This window comes from Quercus robur, chromosome 5, assembly GCF_932294415.1.
Source record: "Quercus robur chromosome 5, dhQueRobu3.1, whole genome shotgun sequence".
NCBI lineage: Eukaryota > Viridiplantae > Streptophyta > Magnoliopsida > Fagales > Fagaceae > Quercus > Quercus robur.
The window spans coordinates 13,117,416-13,139,202 of record NC_065538.1 but is presented as its reverse complement, the minus strand read 5'-3'; the positions used below and the strand labels follow the sequence as shown (position 1 = coordinate 13,139,202).

Below are 21,787 nucleotides of genomic sequence, written 5' to 3'. Positions count from 1 at the left end.
TAACACAATACACACACATAAAAGTATTCTGTCTCTTCTCATCCACCCCAAGGCTAAAATGTTCCCAAGCCAGATCAACCTTTTCCCTTACTCTTGAGCTAGACTTGACTACATTGGAATCAATTTCATGTGATGGAGTAGACCCAGTCTCTATTTCGATTTTAATCTAAAAGACTAAACAACTAGTCAAACACGCATAGACCCATCAATTTTTGAAATACAGATAGTCAAAGAATCACAACTTCATACACAGGGTCAAATTAATAAACTAATATACACAGAGTCATAGAATCAAAGAAACACAAATTCACAACTTCATACAATTTTTGAAATAGTGAAATTCACCAATTTTTTACAACAAACCCATCACAAGATTCACAACTTTCACAAGTTAAAGATTGAAGCACAAATTTAAACACATTTGTGCTTGCAAACAAAAATTGTAAAATATAAACACACATTGAAGCATAAATCCTTGCAGCTATTAACAAACTATAATGCACAAGAAACATGGATTGGATTTCTCTCTCTCTCTCTCTTGATTATTGTTTTTGATAGAAAAATAAACTTGATTTCCTTCAAAAATTGGACAAAAAAATATAAATTGACATAAAGAAAGAAGAATTAAAACGGATAAAGTACCTTGCAATCTGGGCAAGGATGCGATGGAGTAAGAGTGACGGCGACGAGGCAGAGAGTGAGCTGTGACGGTGACAAGGCAGAGATTGAGCTGTGATGGCGATGAGGGAGAAAGGTAGAGATGAGAATGAGAGAGAGGCAGAGAGTGATTGAGAGTGAGGGAGAGAGGCAGAGAGTGAGTGAGTGAGCTGTGATTTGGGCTGAGCTGTGATGGCGACGAGGGAGAGAGCAGAGACGAGAGCTTAGAGAGTGAGGGAGAGGCAGAGAGCTTAGAGAGTGAGGCGAGGGTTTCATTTCAGGGTTAAATTTGTTCAATGCGTTTGGTGATATTAGCTCCAAACGACGCCATATAGGGGGGAAAAAAAAAGATGGAACGATGCCGTTTTAAGGCTTGAAACAAGGCAACCGTTTAAACTGTGTGAACTGGTCACGATTCACAGAACCATATGGTCAAATCGCGGTCCGAACGGGTCCATGCTTTATTCGCATGGAATGGTTCTTCACCTTAAATGGACCGTAGAAGTGAATGGTTCGAGGGTTTCCCAGTCGGACTGTATGGTCTGGTTCAGGTTTAAAAACTTTGAAAAAAAGTGAAGTTCAAACTCAAATTTAAGAACCGATTATGCAACAAATTGAAATCATATGTATTATCTGTTTGGTAATAAGTCAGTGAATATAAACTCCATTTATAATTTTATCTATACTATCTATAAGAGGATCCTCCTCTTTGAATAGGACTTTTTGTGGTTTAGAAATACCCCTAAACCTTATGTTTAACAGGGAAAAAACTTGAGGACAACCTAATAAAAATATATTTTCAACTCCACTTAAAATGATTACAAAATAGGACACTTTCCTATTAATCCATGTTTTAAAAAAAAAATTATCCAAAAATTAAAATAATAAAAAAAGAAAATTATGACAATAGTTATACAAAAAAAAAAAAAAAAAGAGCCTCATCGCATGCGCAAAGTGCATGTGATGAGACTAGTATACATATAGTTTTTTAAGTTTATAAATAGTAGGTAAAATAAGTTATGCAAGTGAGACTTTGTTGTGAATATAGTACTACTCTATTAAAGATGAATAACAGTTCTATTTAGTAAGCATATCACAAACTTAGATTCAAATTAGCTTAAAAAAATTAGTTATGCACCATGTGAGACAATTAATTCTCACACGTGTTAAAGGTGCTTACCTGTAATTTGTTTCATATTTTGTTGCACTAACTAACTTAGATTAGGCTTAATCTCTTGCCCTTCCTTAGCTTTGTATAAATAGAGAGCACCTATGTACATTGAGATCCAATTATTTCTTATTGTATGTTTACCGTAATCAAGGACGAAACCAAGATTTCAAGCTGGGAGGTGGGGGGGGGGGGTCCGGAGATAAGCGAAAAAAAAAAAAAATACGCATCCATATGGTATTAATAAACTATCAACCAAGACAAATACCCAAAAATCATTGTTTCTTAATATATAAAGATCAACTTTTTGAAATTGTGTTTGAGAGATATGGTTATTTTTTGGAATTGAGATATCAGCATTTTCTGGAATTAGGGAATGAATATTTCTTGGGATTGGAACATCGACATTTTCCGGAATTGGGGAATAAATATTTTCTAGAATTGGAACATCCACATTTTTTGGAATTGGAATAGCAACATTAGTTGTTAGCAATCCCACGTTGACTTCAGAAGAATTTGAATATTTTCTTTTGAAAAAATCAAACATTGTAGTTGATTTTTTCATGATCTACAAATAAAATAAAAATCATATATATTATCTCACAAACGGTTGTTGTTACTAACTAAAGACAAATACTATAATCTAGGTAATATGCATGATGCATTTAATTATAAATTCAGTATTTCTCACTTCTTTTCAATTTATAAATTTATTTAATTTAACATTATGAGTTAACAATAGGCGTAAGTGAATCACTGTTATTTTCTTAAATTTGTGATGTGTGACAATTTTCTATATTATATGATTTTTTTTTTCTTTTGTCTTTGGTCTTTGTCTTTATTTATCTTTGTCTTTGTCTTCTCTTTGAATTTGTCTTTGTCTTGTACTCTCCATATTTCAGAAACTGACCCAATCCCACTAGAGACGCTATAAATTTATTCTGCACTACTAAAAAAAACTTTTCTTAACTTTACATTTTTTTTTTCTTTCCTGTCACTTGTCTTTATGGTTGCCCAACTACCAGTCAACAAAGAACAAATAGACAAACACTACACTAATATATTCTCTAATCTTTACAAACTCTACTATCTCTTTCTATCTCTCTTTTCTATATACTACAAGAGAGAGAGTCACAAACACAGAGTCATAAAGCCAAAAAGGCCAAAAAAAAAAAAAAAAACACCACAGGCAAAATAAATTTTTAGATTCACAATCACAGAATCACCAACATCAGTTCATCACTCATCAGTAAAAACACAAACACCACAAGTCCACAAGCATAGATTTTTAGATTTTGGGATTCACAAACCTTATATTAGGTTTTGAAGGAAAGGATAGATTAAATACATGTGAATTGTGAAAGCTGGAGCAGTGGAGCAATGAAGCTGGGCTGGGCAGTGCAGATCGAGCAACCGCCGGCGGCGGCAACATGGGTCTTCGGTTTGGGTATGTGATAGTTGATGGCGGTGTGGGTACTGGGTAGCAAGATGGGGTTCCCTTGCGTGGGCGTGGGCAGCGGCGTCATGGTGTGGGCGACGGCGTCACAGCATGATGGGTCTCTCACTTTCTCTGTCTCGCTCTCACCTCTTCCTTTCTTTTCTTTTCTTTTTTTCTTTTTTTCCTTCATTTCTGGCTTTTCTGTTTGGTTTTGGGGTCTTACTGATTGCTGGGTTTTCTTTTTCTTTTTTTCTTTTTTACATACATACATACATATATATATATATATATATATATATATTAAGGTTTTCATGGGCTCTTGAAAACTCCTGGGCTAGCCGGTTGGTATAGTGATGGTTGAGATGAGGGGGGCCCAAGCTTTTTTTTGAAAATTTTACATACTAAAAAATTGTTTTTTTGGGCCCAATGGGGGGCCCAGGCCCCCTTTGCCCTTCACCTGGGTCCGTCCCTAACTATAATATATGCGTACCATATTTTACTAACTATAATTGGGGGATAATATATCGATCCTGGATCTCAAGTTCAAGAGTTTAATATTAAGCTCAAGTTTAGCTTAACTAGTGAATCAAGTTGAATTTAAACAATATTAGTAGGTTTGGTCTGAGTTCAAGTCGACCTTGAACATTTTACTTTTGTTATAGAACCAAACTTAAACATTCATTAATTAACCAAGAAAACTCGACTCCTTTAGAGGTCAAAGAAATCTAGCTATTTATTCATCAATGATTGATCATCCCTTTTCATTTGTGTTACATGGCTTCAGGGACGGACCTACACTAGGGCAGAGGGGGGCCATGGCCCCTCCCCCCCCCCCCCCCCCCCAAAATAAAAAAAATGGTATACAAAAAAATTAAGATTTGTCCTTAAATATATATATTTGTCTCTCCTCCTCTAAAATATTTAGATATTGACCTACAAGAAAAGAAATAGATAAATAAAATTCATGCCTCTTTAACTACAAAAAAATAAAATAAAATAAAATATGGACTAAACAAAAATTGTGCACAAAATAAGAAACACTTATTTTGTATGTTTTACTTTGTTGATGTGTTTTATAATATGAAATGTTTAAGAAATATTTATTTTGTATGTAATATTTTGTTGAATATGAAATAAATGTTAGTTTTTATTTTCATAATTTTTTTTTTTGGTTTTAAGCTTTGGCTCCCCAGGTACAAATCCTAGTTCCGTCCCTGTGTGGCTTGGATATAAAGAGTGTATCAACTATTAAGTGCACGTTATAAGGCATTATATTACGATATGAAGTTGTTCTTTATCAATCTTCTACTTTATATGTTGACAAGGTAAGGGGACAAAATTGTCTTATGCCCTTTTCACCCAAATTATATAACCTTATGCTCCATTTCCAAACTAATTAGGGAAATACCTCTCTTTTGAAACTCGACTTTCTCAAAATTGAGTTAAGCTTATAGTAATGTTTTTAAAGACCTATAGTGACATTTTGTAACTCGAGCTCCATGAAATTGAGTTACAAAATGTCATTATAGGTCCTTAAAAATGTCACTATAGGCCTTCAGATTTTTTTTTAACTCGATTTTGAGAAATTCGAGTTACAAAAGAGAGGTATTTCCATAATTAGTTTGAAAAGGGGGATATAAGGCTATATAATTTGGGTGAAAAGAATGTAAGGCCATTTTGTCCCAAGGTAAGGAATAAAAGTAGCTGCTGCTTTGGCCATCTATTATACTAATATTGTCATTATGTACTTAACTCATAAATTATTGTATGAGTTTCTAACTTTTTAAAAATAAAGAATTATATCCTTTTATGGATTTATAGTTGCACATGAGCATAATGAGCTATATAAATATATATATATATATATATATATATATATATATATAAAGTAATTAATAAGACCACGAAGTTTCATCTAACAAATCTAAATTAATTAATGATTAATAAGTATTGATTCATGTCGGCAGATGTCCTTGTTACGAGCTTGATGCTTGCTCCTTTAATCACGTACCTATCAAAACTGAAAATCACGTACCTATCAACCCTGGGTGGGGTGTGGGACCAAGAGTATCTCAGTTAAAAACTGAAAATCCAAAGTAGAGCAAGAGCAGTGCAACATTACCAACCAAAGGCATGGCTCTTCTACTAAAATGACTCAAAAACCGAAATGGGTCTAGGAATACAATTCAAAAAAAAAAAAAGAGGAAAAAGAAAAAGAAAAAAAAGGCAAATGGGTCTCTCTATTTGGGATCAAAAAGGCTGGTACCAAGTAGCAACCTTACCTAACAGAGAAGTATTTTCCAAAACAAGAAGTTGGGTTCTTGATAAAACCAGCAACACCATTACAAAAATGGACAGACAAAGAGAGAGAACTAAGAAGTACATAGTTAACACAAGTGTCTGGGGAATCGAGAATTTGGCAGTGAGACATAGGAAAACAATAAAAGGGAGCTGACACGTGGGTTTGGGTTTGGGGTTTGTTTTTGCCTAATTATCGGAGCAAATCACCTGGAATTCATTGATATTCAAAAGTGATATGTGTCACAATTTTAATGGGCAATCTTGTACCTATCTTATTATAAGGGCCAAAATTGGCCATTAACCCCAATTTTCTAACTATATAGTTAGTAGGCACTGTTTCAAAATTATATTTTTTACTAATATCTTGAGTTTCTAAAACTCGATTTAGGGGTTATAAATCAAGTCTCAAAGACTCGATTTCAGTGTTCTGATCACATCTGATTTGGCATATTTTCCACATGGCATCCACTTGGAAATCGAGTCTCTAAGACTTGATTTATAAGTTAAAAAATAAAAAAAAAAAATTTAATCTAAGTCTGTACACGTCATTCCCAGAAATACCCAAAAAAAAATTTAAGAAATCACCACCAACCATTCAAAAGATAGCCATTAAAACCACCAGCAGCCACCACCATAGATTCAAAAAATCACCACCAACTACCCAAAAAAATCACCAACCACCCAAAAAACAACCATGAACAACCCAAAAATCCATATTAGAAAGGCAAAAATACCCACAAAACCAGATCAAAAACCTGAAAAGAAAACCCATGAACAAAGAATCTAATCTAAAAATCCAACAACCCAGCAAATCTAGCGGTGGCAAAATTAGAACAGTTACCAGTAAGATCAGAGCAGCCACCAAAAACCCAAGCCGCCACTTAGCATCTAGATCCCGATGGATTTTTTAAGAGAGATGAGAGGAAGGAGGAGGTGTACGTGGAGTCTGTGGGTGGCATCATTGGTGGGTGGTGTCGGTCTGTGGGTGGCGCCGGTGGGTTTTGGGAGAGATGGAATGGTGGGTGAGAGAAGGAATGGTTGGTGATTTCTTAAAATTTTTTTTGGGTATTTCTAGGAATGACGTGTATAGACAATTTTTTTGGCTTATAAATCAAGTCTTAGAGACTCGATTTCTAAGTAGATGCCATGTGAAAAATACGCCAAATCAGATGTGATCAGAACATTGAAATCGAGTCTTTGAGACTTGATTTATAACTCCTAAATCGAGTTTTAGAAACTCAAAATATTAGTAAAAAATATAGTTTCGAAACAGTACCTACAAATTATATTGTTTGGCAAACAGGATTAATTCCCAATTTTGACCTATTATTAGCTTTAGTTTCTCTGTTATTTATTTATTCTCACCATTCTAATTCCTAAAGCAAAATGTATTCATTTTCTAATCAAAGACCTCCTTTGTACCCAACAACCAATGGTGGTACATCACTTCTGCCATTAAACCTCCACCAATGAAGCTCAAGCTCACTGTCTAAACCACTCCCCGCTATCACACGACATACAATCTTTGCATTTATGACCCCTGCATTTCTCGCCTTTGTACAAATTAAGTTCGAAAACAAGGATCATACTCCTTTCGATACTCATCCAATAGCCATAAACGCTTCCATTTTGAACTTTCTCATTTACTGCATCTCATCAATAGCTGAATCCGTGCTCGTCAATCATGCCATTGATAGCGTTTATGTGCTTGTTTTCAGGCACATCAGTGACCTCTCAGCAGCTCTTGTAGTGACGTTGCTATCATCTGTAATTTTTCCAGTTCCACTTAGATGGTTCACTTATATTGCTTACATGTTCTTATTGGTGCGTACGTTTTTCAACTTACTTTGTTGCTTGAAACGATGGATTTCTGAAAAAACGAAGAAAGCAGTGCAATTTGCACTCATATTGTTATATATATCCATGACACGTTTATCTGCGCGTTATCGTGGACTACAACTCCAGGATCGAACCTCGTTGCCTGTCTAATCTGCTTGTATATGAAGGTATGTATATGTGTTTTTCAGGTAAAAGATCTTTTATCATATATAGTCATCTTTGGTTTGGTTTCTGAACGGGAAAAACTATTTCACATATCTGTTTATGGAAATTCTATGGTAACATGAATGGGGTTTTATCCAATTAGTTGCTATTTTTAATTAATTAGTTACCTTTTTTTTTGTAAAAAAAATTGAATATTTAGACAATACTAACAACCCTTGTTTGTTTTGAAGCCCTGCATGTTAATATATTATCCTACATAAGTTTATTCCAAATTCTATGGTGACATGGGGTTTTATCCAAGTCTCTATATATAATATGTTTCACTAAATGTTCTTTTTTTTTTTTTTTTTTTGGTTGAGAGGATGCCAAATGTTATTTAAAAGTACTAAATTTATGCAATAATTTACTAAACTAGTGATGGCTTGGATTCTACGGGTAAAAATCCTTATAAATTTCCATTTTTTGAAAACATATGTATTTTTCGTCTTTATAAGTATAATTGCTTGTGGGGTGTGGAGGGTAAGGGCTGAGATTCAAGTCTCTAGGAGGGAGTTTCACACACATATACACTTAAATTATGCTAGAATAGAAATTCTATCTTGTATAAAAAAAAAAAATGGAATTACAAATGGGAAAGAAGAAGTTAAATTTGAGTGTCAGAACCAGCCGTTAATGAAAGATTATGAGGTGTGAATTTGCTAAACGCACACTAAAATCTCTTTTTTTTTTTTTTTCTTTTTTTTTCGTACAATTTCTGGAGAATTTATTTTTATTATTATATTCAAAACGTATCAAGCTTAATTAATTAAGATACGAGATTGTCTTCTTTATTAGAATTTAGCTTATGGGATTTTGATCACATTAGATTCTCAACAGCTGGGTTTGTAATACACTCCTTTCCCTAGTAAATATAGTCAAAAGTTTCCCTTTTCTTTGTTTCTTCAGTTGTACAATGCCAAGCTTTGTTTAAAACTTGTCGTATTTGTTACCTGCAGAATTGCTTGGCAAGAAGCTGTATATCAAATCTTCTTGGATGCATGGATGGAAGTACGTGCCAGAATTCATGGTGACAGAATGACGTGAGAGGCTAGGGCGAGTAGCTTGCGGCAAGAAAGTGAAGAACACGAACTCTATTTTAAATATAGTCCTTTGCAGCTTGTTGAGGACACCCTTGGTTATTTTCAATTTATATAGCTTCTTTTTTGAGCTTGTTTTATAAACTCTTTTGGGCAGTGTTGTTTCTGTTTGGTCCTGCGAACCTTGTGCAGCTATTGCTGGCTGCTTTGTTTGTTGGTACGTTGGTTAATGAAATTAAACTCTCTATTTTGACCCCAATACTACTTAATTGATTAATTTGACAAGTTTTATATCATTTTGATCACAAGTTTATTTAAATTCTACGGTGACAATCCAAGTCTCTATAATTTGTTTCACTAATTTTTTTAAAAAAATTACTAAATTTTATGCAATAATTAACTAAAAATGCTCACTAACATAAATATATATTAAACAAGTACTAGTGAATAGTGACGGCTTGGATTTTACACATCAAAATCCTTATTAATTTCTGCTTCTCTTTTAGGAAAATCTACTCATTTTTTGTTCATGAACTAAAAATATAAATGAAAGAAAAAAATGGATGGTAGAACCAGCTTTCAATAAAAGATTATGATGTGTGGGTCTGCTAAGATTTTGTATTATATCTATAAATGTAAAACAAATGAGATTGAAATACGCTATTGATCTCTAAAATTTATCTAGTGAGCACTTTTGATTCTTAAAGTTTAAACTAAGTGCTATTGATTCATGAAGTTTAAAAAAGAATTGTGTCATAGCCAATCAAGTTTAAAATTCACCCATATCAAACAATGTAAAGTTGTGAAAAATACATGATTGCTATAGTAATCATGTAAATTTACATTGATACTATTTAGAGCACTAGCAATAGTGGTGCTAAATAGCTATATAACTATTTTTAGCAACACTAAAACTCAAAATATGTCCTGCAATAGTGGAGTCAAAGCAATATTTTTTGGCTCCACAGCTACAGTGCACAGCTATTTTTGGCTATATACTGTACCTGAAAGGTTAAAAAAAAAATAAAAATTTGTTTTGCGTTCACACTACTTTTCCTCTCTCCATGTCTTTATGCAGTGACTTCAATGGCTTTGATGGTCGTTGTGGTTGTGTTTTGGTAATTGAATGTAATATTATTTTATTGTAGTGTTTATATAATTTTATTGTGTTAAAAACTATTGCTATTGGATGTGAGAAAGTAAAATAGATAAAGTGACTTTTTGTTGTGCTAAAAAGTTAAAAATTTGGCTCTATTACTGTGAATGCTCTTATTTTGCATTTAGTTTTTTAATATTTCTTTATATATTCCGATGATGAAGGAACATAATAAATTGTTATTGTTGTGTGTGAAGAAAGAGAAATAATTAAAAAAAAATCAAAATTTTTTGATATTTTAATAAAATGTAGTGTAAAATTGATAATTTGATGATGGGTATTTTGAAAAATAAGTATATAAAATAGAAAAAAGTAGGTTCTTATATTAAAATATATAGAATATTTTGCACAAGTTGATAAGAATGCTCTAAGTGAGTATATATATACTATATTTATATGCTATATGTTTCCGTATTTTTTACACGAACTTTAAAAATAATAAATGTTTAGTACCTGTACTACACACATACCGTTATTTGCCTATTTACATATTTTTTTGCCTAATTTTTGAAATGTATTTTTATTGAAAGATACATAATTGTACTTGTCTGTATGTTTAATGTAATATATGCATACCATATTTTACTAACTATGGTTGGGACCACTCACCCAAACCAAATGAGATTGATAACAAGCTTGATGTGAGCTTGATAATATATCGATGCTGGATCTCAAATTCAAGAGTTTAATATTGAGCTCAAGTTCAGCTTAACTAGTGAATCAAGCCGAATTTAAACAATATTAGTAGGTTTGGTGCTTTATATGTTGACAAGGTAAGGAATAAAAATAGCTGCTGCTTTGGCCATCTATTATGCAAATATTGTCATTATGTACTTAACCTATAAATTATTGAATGAATTTCTAACTTTCCAAAAATAGAGAATTATATCCTTTTATGGACTTAGTTTCACATGAGCATAATGAGCCATATATATTTAAAGTAATTAATAAGACTATTTCTCAAAAAAAAAAAAAAAAAATTAATAAGACCGCGAGGTTTCATCTAACGAATCTAAATTAATTAATGATTAATAACTACTGATTCATGTCGGCAGATGTCAATTTTTGCAAGCTTGAATATTGCTCCTTTAATCATGTTCGGATGGCGGATCAAAGTGCATGGCTTAATCGTAGGCAAGTAAAGCAAGTGTCAATTCATCCAAAAAAAAAAAAAGTAAAGCAAGTGGCAGGAAAAAAAATCAAAAGTAGAGCAAGAGTTGTGCAACGTTACAAAACCATGCTAGCTCATAACTACAGTAAGTGGGTTCTTAGTCACGTTCACCAAGCAACTTAATGGGATAATCCCATTAAGTATCTTCTTTTGAGTAACAACTTACAAGGCTCTTGGCAAGCTCAATTTCTATTGATATCTAGTTTTGATGAGAGGAGATTTTGGGGTGGAGGAGAAATTGCCAAAACACACACGCATTTATATATATATATATATATATATAAATATAATTTTGTTACTTTCCTTGTAAGAGCATTTGCAGTAGCGTAGCTAAATAGCTATATAGCTATTTTAGCTACACCAAAACACAAAAAAGAAGGCTACAGTAGTGGAGCTATACTTAAAATTTTTTACCTTCTTGCTACAATGCACATCTATCTATAGATGTGCACTGTAGTTGAAAGCTAAAAAGAAAAATAATTTTTTATTCTATGTTTACACTACTTTTTTTATTTTTTATTCTTTCTTTCTTCTCCTTTCTCCGTGTCTCTCTCCTCACTGTCTCTCCATCTCTTCTTTCTTCCACTAGACCCTTCTTTCTTCCTCCATAAATCCATCACCGATCTGCACGAGCCTAGCCGCGGTCGCGTGTCGGGAGAGACCTCTCATTCGGACGCTGTTCGAATTGGCCGGGCCCTAAGAGTAGTTGTGGATATAGATCGAGAAAAAGCTCATGAAGAAAAGAGCGGCGATCAGCACCACCACGATTATCGCCATTGACGGACTAAACTTGGCGTACTGGTACGAGTCTGGGCTAGGCTGGGCCGCGGCCATTTGATCATCACCTTCGGACATATAAAAAGAACTCCGATCAGAGTCTAGATCGGACAGCTGGGATCGGGCTGTGCTTGTGTTTCGGTTTGGCTGTATTGATTTATCTGCTTTCTTTTTTTGTTCTTCTTCACTGGCTTTGATGGGCATGGCGGGGTTGTGGTTGTGCAGTGATTTTTATGAGTTTGATGGTGGTTGTGGTTGTGTGTTGGTGGATGAATGAAATATTATTTTATTGTAGTGTTTATATTATTTTATTGTGTTAAAAGTTAAAATAACTCCATTGCTGTAGGATGTGAAAAGGTAAAATAGATAAAGTGATTTTTTGTGTAGCTAAAAAGCTAAAAATTTAGCTCCACTGCTGTGGATGCTCTTAAAGCTTAAGATTTTTTATTTTTTATTTTTTATTTATTTTTTTTTTTTTTTTATTTTATTTTTTATTTTTATTTTTTTTTTTTTTTTTAAGGAGACAAAGGCTTAAGTGACGTGACCTTATGCTGGTGCTACAAAATTGGCCTAAAACATACATTAATGAATCAATGATAGAATAGAAAGGTGTAGGGCCGGCTGAATTATAGATGTAATTGATGCAATCGCTTAAGGCCCCCAAATAAAAAAAAGGTCTCCATTTGTAAAAAAAAAAAATATATATATATATATATATATAAAATATTTATCTATATATTTTAATTAAAAAAAATTTTAAGTACTTTTATTGATAAATAAAATGCATTAAAAAGATCACATTGTATCATAAAAGACCGAATTTTGCACAATAACCGTGCACAATACAGAATACTGCATAGAACTTGATAGGACAAGACTGCACAATATTATGTACATTGTGCAATCTTGTCCACAAGGCCCAACACATCACAAGGGCTATTGGCCTAAGCTAAATTGGCCCCCACCGGCCCACAATGAATAAGTTATCATATCTGTTTTTTTTTTTTCTTTAATACAAACTTTTACTTTATCAATTATTATAAATTATCACATCAATTAATCATTTGATGTATATCAACTCATTTGTATTATAATGATACTAATTTATTGAACCATGTAATAAATTAATTTTTATATGTGTAGGTTTAGACTTTAGAGTTTTAAAAAAAATCCACTTAAAATTTTCACTTATGGCCCCCAAAATTGTTGAGCCGGCCCTGGAAAGGTGAAAGACTGGGTTATAATATTAGGGCTTTCTTATCAGGGAGCAAAGACATATTTGAGTCATGAGTGACGCTACAGAGAAGACTAGGTTATATTAATTTTTGGGGGGTTTTATTTTTATTTTTATTTTTAAATTGCGGGGGCAAAGACTTCAGTGACGTCGCTACAAAGATGTAATACTAATTGTACATGCGAGGCATGCACACAAAAGTTACATTAGTTTTAGCCTTTTAGGGTTTTTTATAATGTAGGGCAATACTTCAGTGACGTAGTCCTATATAAAGCCAGCGCTGCAAGGAGTGGATATATATATATATATATATATATATATATATATATGCAGCGTATGCACACAAATGTGAAAAGGCAAGGTTATATTAGTTTTAGGGTTTTTAATAATGTATATAATTTTATTTAAGAGTGTTTGAGTCACGTTTCTTATTTTAGGGTGTTTAACTACTAAATTTAAAAAACTCCTCTTACCAATTTTCAATTTCAAATAACATTATTTAATAGCACTTTTATAAATATTTTAAAAAGTGTGGGATCCATAGATTTGACAATACCTAACCAATTTGTTTTCTCTCTCTTCATACCTTTCTTTTTTATTTTTGTTAAAATAAATCCTAAGAAATCAGACCAAAGCACTGCTTCTTCTTCTTTGATCATTACATTTAAAGTGTGATTTGATAGATGTGGGCCTAGCTCTGAAATTTCACAATAAAGTTAGTGTGAATCAAAGTGGGATTCAGATTCTCTAGATTTCCTAAGGTACTCTACCTATAGATTTCTTTAAATCCTAACCACTCTTTAATGCTTTAATGGTTTAGAGTTTGTCATGTCAGCATTCCACTAACAATATTCTTAAAATAATAAAATAATGCTGCAAACAAAATAATTACAATTATTGTTAGTGAAATGCTGACATGCTAGAATCTTGACCATTAAATCAAATCATGATTTATTAGTGGGAGAAAAAAGGAAAAAACCAATAATGTTTGAAGTTTGAACCTAGAATTTAAGGTATGATTTGATACATGTGGACCAAGCTTCAAAATTCCACAATAAAGTTAACGTGAATCAAAGTTTCAAATTCCTATTTTTAATTTAGCTGGCCGAACTCTCATGATAATGGTTTATTGATAGAATAAATAAACAAAGGAAAAATCAATAGTGTAACCTAAAATTTAGGGGTACTTTTCGCCAAAAACGAAAGCAATGGAGACCATTTGTTCAACTCAATATAAAGTAGTCATGAATTTAGGATAAGATGTAGTATGAGCAGTTTTCTATTTCAATTTAAAAAATAAAAATAAAAAATGTGATTAGTTTCACTTCATTAATATAATATAAATATTATCAATTAAAAATAGCTGCTGCTTTGGCCGCTATTATGCAAATATTTATTTCACTTATATTGCTTTGGTGTTCGTTTTGCCTTGTAGAACAAGCTGTCAGCCCATTTTTCGGCAGTTTCATTGTTTTCATACTTAATGAGCCTAACCGATATCTTACCTCCAATCCGTGTAAAATCCTGAATAGCAAACAGATAAACAGCTGTCGGCCCAAACCTGAAAAGAAAAATAAAAAAAGTGTCATCTTCATTAACAAATCCAAGAAGAAATTTATACAATATTAAAAGAAATTGGAAAAAGGGGGGTTTTAGTATGACAATTTGGGGAAGATCACTTAATAGAATTTTTTTTAAATGTCCATCCCTTCATGTAGAAAGCCTAAACCTGGACAACGGAAATAGATTTTGACATGATAGCAACAGATAAGCTAGCATCTGAGTCTGTATGACAAGGAATTGGCTGGTGGCTAGGGTTGTGGACCTCACCTTGATAAACCTTCTAAACCTTCATCTTTCTTATGCCAAAAGAATCCTGGAGGTTTAAATAAAATCAATGGAGAAAGACTGGATTTAAAGAAAGGAATATTATGGATAGAATCTGATAATACTCAAAACGAAGGTTCATGGAGGTGGTTTGTGGTAGCATCATCATCTTACTCGGACAACAGAAGTAGAAGATGGCTATAACATATATTAAATTGACTTAAGGGAACACATAATGAAGGTATAAGAGAGCCTTAGACATTTGGAGGGTTGAGTAGAAGAGAACTCGAGAACACACATTCTTGTTGTTGCCAATAAATTATCAACATAATTTCGTTCATTAAGAAACATTATATTAAGGGGGAAAAAAACCTAAATGAAAATAACTGAGACTCTTACTTCATAACGTCAGAGACAATAACCTCGTAAAGATGAGCATATGCCAACTCAAATGGCAGCTGAAGGAATATAATACTCATGATAACTAGCATTATTTCTGAATCTCAGGATATGTCCGAACCACTCACTTCTTTGGTACACTTCTTTCTCGTTTGTTTTATCAGTCCCCCATTTTCTTAATGCTTTTACAGGTGACTGTAAGGAACCCCACTCCATGCCCAGAAGTTTATATCCGGGCTCCACTCCAACTGAATAACTGATTTGCCATCTATAAAAGCAAAACCAAGACAGAATGACATGAAGGATACCAACATATAATTGACAAAACACAGGAGGAAAATAGGAAGAAGAATCTAATATTCAGTACATAATTGACTAACCTGGCCAAAAGGGCGGAGTTTTTACGTTTCCAGAACTGGGAAAACATTACAGCCCATAAAATTATGCCTATGAAGAAAATAGGGAGCACCAATAACTGCAATGACCTGGAAAAGGCATTTAAGGAAGCAACTTATTTATTTATAAGGAATATTGTACCAGATTCTCAAATATACAAAAAAATCATTAACAGCCTGCAGGCACATTAAGAGGTAGTGTAGGCAACCCAAAATCAATCAACTGCACAGTGATAGCAAATGCAGCCGGGAAGAACATCCATCGTGTATACATTCCAAGGAAAGCAAAATAGATTGCAATCTGCAAAGTATTAATTCCTTGTTATAAGTTGGCAAAGACATTATTAGAAAACTGACAAAAGAACTATAAATAAAGCTATAGTTACCTTTGCCCCAAAATATGAATAAATCTCATCGATTGGTTGGTCTGTAATGTCCCACCAGTTCAGTGCCCAATTCTTAAGGAGTTTCTTCCTCTTCATTTCATCTATCAACCAAAAGTCATCTTACTTTAAAATTCAGATGGTACAAGAACCACAATATTTTTGTGATAAGTTAATCATACCATGCAAAGGAAAGACTTGTTTTATGAAATGCACTGATTCCAATTTTGAACTAAATTTTCATCAACTTCCCAACAGAACTCTTTTCCATCATACTTTAAAGTTACAGCTGACTTGCTCTTGTTCACCTTTAAATTTCAGTCTGTATATCAGCTTAACTAATAAATCATGTTCAAACTACATGTTGGGAAAATAACTTTTATATATCATATATAAGGTCATAATATCAAATGTTTGAGCCATCAGTGTACTGGGGCAATATGAAACCAATTTATGACAAATTCTAAGGAGAAGTATAAAGGCATGTATTCTGGTTGATTGTGGCGTAGGTAATACTTCTATTCAGTGGATGTAAGGTAAATTTATATTTAGTGAATTAATATTTATTTAAAAAAAATCATTGCAATATTGACTGCCTTCATGTAGTATACTGTATTTGCTTAATAATAGAAGCAAAAAATGTAGGAAAAATGGTAGGGGGAGGATATCATGATAAAGAATGGTATGAGTGTGGAAAAGTTGACTCACAATCCCATATATTAAGTGATTGTAGCAATGAAAACGCTCAAACCAACTGAACAATGAACCATCAAGCTGTTTCACAAAAGCATCAACCTCTTCCCATTCAAATTGTAGATCCATACCTGAGATAGAGTAGAGCATATTATATTTTCTAGTAAGAGAAAATGCATACTTTTTTTTTTTTTTAATGAAAATCAAAGAGCTCTAGTACTCATAAGAGAGGACAAATGAAACATGTCAAATTAGACAGGGAAAAAATGCCATCTAGAAACTGCATTATCATTACCAATATGGGTCCTTTTATTTAATTTTAACTCAGCAGCAGCCCTCCCCAGACTCTCCAAAGGTGCAGCCAGCTGAAATAATAAAGATTGATAAAATCAGCAGCTCAACTTAGCAAAGAGTTAAACTTAAATTACTTAAGGTTCAGGTCAGCCACAAGGGATGTATGGTGCAAAAATGTAGAATGAAATATTGCCAAATTGCATAAATTTTCTCTATGTCAACAAAAACTAAAACATCAGAAACAACATTTTCTCACCCTTCTCTCTCCCTTAGAGGGACATGAAGGTCCTAAATTAGAAATTAATCTGCTCCCGAGGGTTTAAAGAGCGTGCTAGTAAATCCTCATCAGAATAATCAGTAGAACAAATTAATACCACGAAATTGATTCCACAGCAATTACCTACCCTATTAACTAATACATCACAGTGAAGAAACACCTAAAATGCATATAGAAAGTGCATACACATAAGATTATATGCAAATAACACCTCAAATTCTGGCATGTACATACATACATACACAAACATGAGGATTCATACGGAAATTAAAATAATCTATTTCTGCCTTGAGTAGGAAACTTACTACCATGACGACATGACAGCTCCAAGTCCACGGACTACTTTCTTGGATTCACAGCAAGTACAAGCACTCCCGCTTGTGTATCTTTAAGCTCTTGAAACAGCAACTGAATTGATTACCAAGCTCTCGACATCAATCTTGAGATTGGAAACCCTAAGTGTTTATGAAGGCAAACACATATAGATCTCACAAGAGATTCACACACACAGCATAAAGAGTAACCTCAAAATGTGGCTAGGGCTTTTCCTTTTATACTTAAGGCAAAACATAAAACCCTACACGTCAAACGGGCTTGGGCTGAATTGGAAATTCTACAGAAAAAAAATCTGCATGAGCTTTGATTGATCGAGTCTAATTCTCGATCGATCGAGCCAAGCAGATTTACACAGCAAATCCTGCAGTACACTCGATTCCAACTTTACACTTAAGCATACTTTGAGCAAGTCTAAAACAAGACTAAACATTTTGATCATGATTTGCCAACATTACAAAATGAAAATCTAATACATTTAAACCTAAAGTCTTAGAACCCAACAAACTTCCCCTCTGGCAATCCGTGACAAAACACAAACTAAGCAAAATGCTTAAAGTTTACAGAAACAGCCCATTACAATAACATTGCCCATCAAACAAATCCAACCTAACTACTATTTGTCAGTTGCAATTGTTGACAGCAACACGATTGAATCAACTTGTATATTCCTGTAATACTTAACAAATACATAAACGCATGTGTGGAAAATACAAGTAAAACAAAATAAATTCTTGATTTCTCATAAGCATAAACTACAAGACATATATCATGATTAATCTCATAAATATAAATCAATAATCAATATAGCACAATGTGAAACAAGAAACAGAAATAAACACATCACAGTATCTCCCCCTATCATAGACAACTCAAATAAAACGAAATACATCATGAGCCAAAAAAAATATAAATACATGATAAAGCACCTAGATACAATCTAAAACTCCACAGCTCCAAAACAACAAAAAAATAAATCTCCCCCTATCAACAAAATCTCTTATCCATATGTACTCTCCCTTTTTGTGACGAATTGCCAAAAGGCAATCACTCATCATCAAAAGGAGGTGGCAGAGGTGACTGTCTAAAACTTGCCAAATCTACTCTCAAAGCCTGAAGCTCAGTAAGCATGTCCACCAATAGCTGACCATGAGCCGCCTGAACGATCATGATAGTATCCAAATCATGACTAGAAACATCCGAAGTAGAAGATGGAGGAGCAGCAGCAGCAGTCGGATCAACATAAGCATCTGCAATCGGATCACCTGAAGTAGAAGGAGGAGGTGTACCAGAAGAGGAAGAATCTACTCTAAGGCGTTTAGAGCTAGCTCGCATCTGAGTAGCCCTCTGCCTAAGAAAGGTGGCACCTATAATAGCAATGATATGAATGGGCTCAGACGCTTGAAACTCATATAATCCTAGATGTAATAAAATCCTATGAATAAAAACAAAGAAAATCAGACCATGAGCGGTAGAACTACTCCTATGAACCTTAATCAAAGAACGTATGAAAAGATGAGGAAAACTCATAAAAGCGTCTGTGATAAGCGCATACAAAAATGCACATCTCTCCAAAGGAATAGTGTGCAGGTGAGAGATAGGCCAGATGGAATGGCAAGAAATCTGGAAGAAAAGATAATGAATCTCGGTCAACTCGTGAGAAGTGATCCGAGGATTAGAACCCCAATGGATAGAAGTCCCATTAAGATATGACATAATGTCATCAAGGGGTGGAGACTCATCGTAAGGATAAATAGGATGCTGGACCAGTGGCACCCTAAGAACATCAGCCACTACCGAAGGAGTAATGGTGTACTCTTCATCCCATATCCAACTTCTCACCAGAGTGTTGGAATCATAGGAGTGGACAGAGAGGTTCGAGTAGAACTCTCTGATCAAGGCAGCCGGAGGGTGATATTGCTTAGTGATAGGTTTCCACAACACAACACACCCTTAATAGGTTTCCACAACACAACACACCCACATTTTAGAGAGAGAACTACTCATCCTTAGTGAGAAATCATTGTAGTCTCTTCTCCTTCCCTCTTCCATTATCATACCTTGAGAGAAGATTTATACCTAAACACAATCTACACTTATTCAGAGTGTAGAGGGTGTTTTGGAGCTTGGGAAGCTTTGGGGATTTGCCAAAAGAAGCTGGTGAGGCTTGGCGGATGCAATCGAGCGGTATTGCGAGACCTAGAAAGCTAGTGGAGACAAGACTCTGAGAAGTCCGTTGGTAGCAGGAGTTTGGAGGGCTCAAGCTTCCTAGTAAGCCACATCCATGAACCACAAAGGAAAGAAGATTCTTGAGCTATACCATAAGATTCAACAATATTACACAATGTAAATGGTATGTACCAGCACAAGGCATAAAAAAAAAATCACTAATTAACAAAGATTGTAGGAGAGCTAAGGTGACAAAGTAGAAGATAAAACCTTGATGAACTCATCAGCAACACCTTGGACTCTCTCAACAATCAAACCAACCTTCGTGAACTCATCAACAAGAACCTCCACACAGTTACAATCCTCATTTTCTTCCTCCACATTCCTCTTTAGAACCACCACCCCTATTTCAAAAGCAGTTTGCTCCTCCTTGATTTTATTCATTTCCAGTCCCTCCCACCCACCTATCCACCCACCCACCCACCCACCCCCAAAAGCAACCAAAAAAAAAAAAAAAATGTAAAACAAAACACCAAATCTTCTTCAACAACTCAAACAGGCAAAAGGGTCTCCAAAATTAGTAACAAATGGCTCTTAAATCAACCAAAGATTTGATTTTTCTTGTTGGAATGGCTGAAATAGCCAAATGGGCCTACTTCTTTTGGATCAAAGGGATACTTTACCAACCAAAGGCATGGCTATTCTACTAAAATGACTCAAAAACCGAAATGGATCTAGAAATCCAATTCAAAAAAAAAAAAAAAAAAAAAAAAAAGAGGAAAAAGAGAAAGGAAAAAAAGGCAAATAGCTCTCTCTATTTGGGATCAATAAGGCTGGTACCAAGTAGCAACCTTAACTAACAGAGAAGTTTTTTTCAAAACAGCAAGTTGGGTTCTTGATAAAACCAGCAACACCATTACAAAAACAGACAGACAAAGAGAGAGAACTGAGAAGTACATTGTTAACATAGGTGTCTGAGGAATCAAGAATTCGGGAGTGAGACATAGGAAAACAATAAAAGGGAGCTGACACATGGGTTTGGGTTTGGGTTTTGTTTCTAGCTAATTATTGGAGCAAATCACCTATGAATGCTCGAAAATGTGTGAAAATACAAGAGCTATTTAGACCCCCAAATAAAAGTTATGGCTCGATTGATTTTACTCTAACTTAATACTAAGTGCGGAATAGAGTAAATGCGAGCGGATAAACAAACAAGCTACTCTAACCCATAATCATTATAACACAGTAGTAAAATGAAAGGTAAAAAAGTAGGGAAGAAGAATGCAAATATAAGATAACACTCCAATGTGTTATCAAAGAGGAAATCGAAGAATTTGGCAAAAAACCTCTCTGCCACCCTCCAAGCGGTAATCAATCCACTAGATAATCAGTTGGAATATATGGGTTAGCAAGAGACCCTCCAAGCCTAATCTACCCGATGTACCTAAGTCCTCCAAGCTTCTACTCCAACAAGGCTTCTCGGAATTGTGTCTTGTCTAGCTCTCCGGATCCTGCAACAAGCTCCATGTTGCATCTACCATCCTTGACTTCTTCCAATGCTTCCCAGCAGCACCAAAACATTACTGAACACTTTGAAAGGATGTGGTAAGTGTTTGGGCTACCAACCTCTCAATGGTATGAAAATGGAAAGTTAGGAGTTGAGGAAAATCCACAAGCAATTGTGTAGAGAAATGTGGGTATAATAATCTCTAACTCTCAAGGTTTGTGGTTAGGGTTTTCTCTCTGAAGCAATCCTCAACATCTGTGGGTAATGTGAGTATATATAGTGTGGGTACAGAAAGTGTTTATCAGATAGCACAGTCTGACAAAACATAATGTTTCACGAGTGTTTCGCGGGAAGGCTTTACCCGTGAGCTACTAGCGAAACATAGATGTCTCCATCTATCCTAACTTTTCGCATTCCAGTCTTGTGCAGAAAACATGCATCATTTCGTGGGATGCTTAGTCACGAGCTACCCACGAAAACTCTTTAGTCTTCAATTTGCCTGAGTTTTCACATTCTCTCTCTCTCACA

At 34.2% G+C, this 21,787-nt stretch overlaps 1 pseudogene; it reads right to left on the bottom strand.

The window, feature by feature from the left end:
- Positions 1-14,331: 14,331 nt before the first annotated feature.
- On the bottom strand, positions 14,332-20,196 carry LOC126727823 (anoctamin-like protein At1g73020; annotated as a pseudogene).
- Between the last annotated feature and the right edge of the window lie 1,591 nt (positions 20,197-21,787).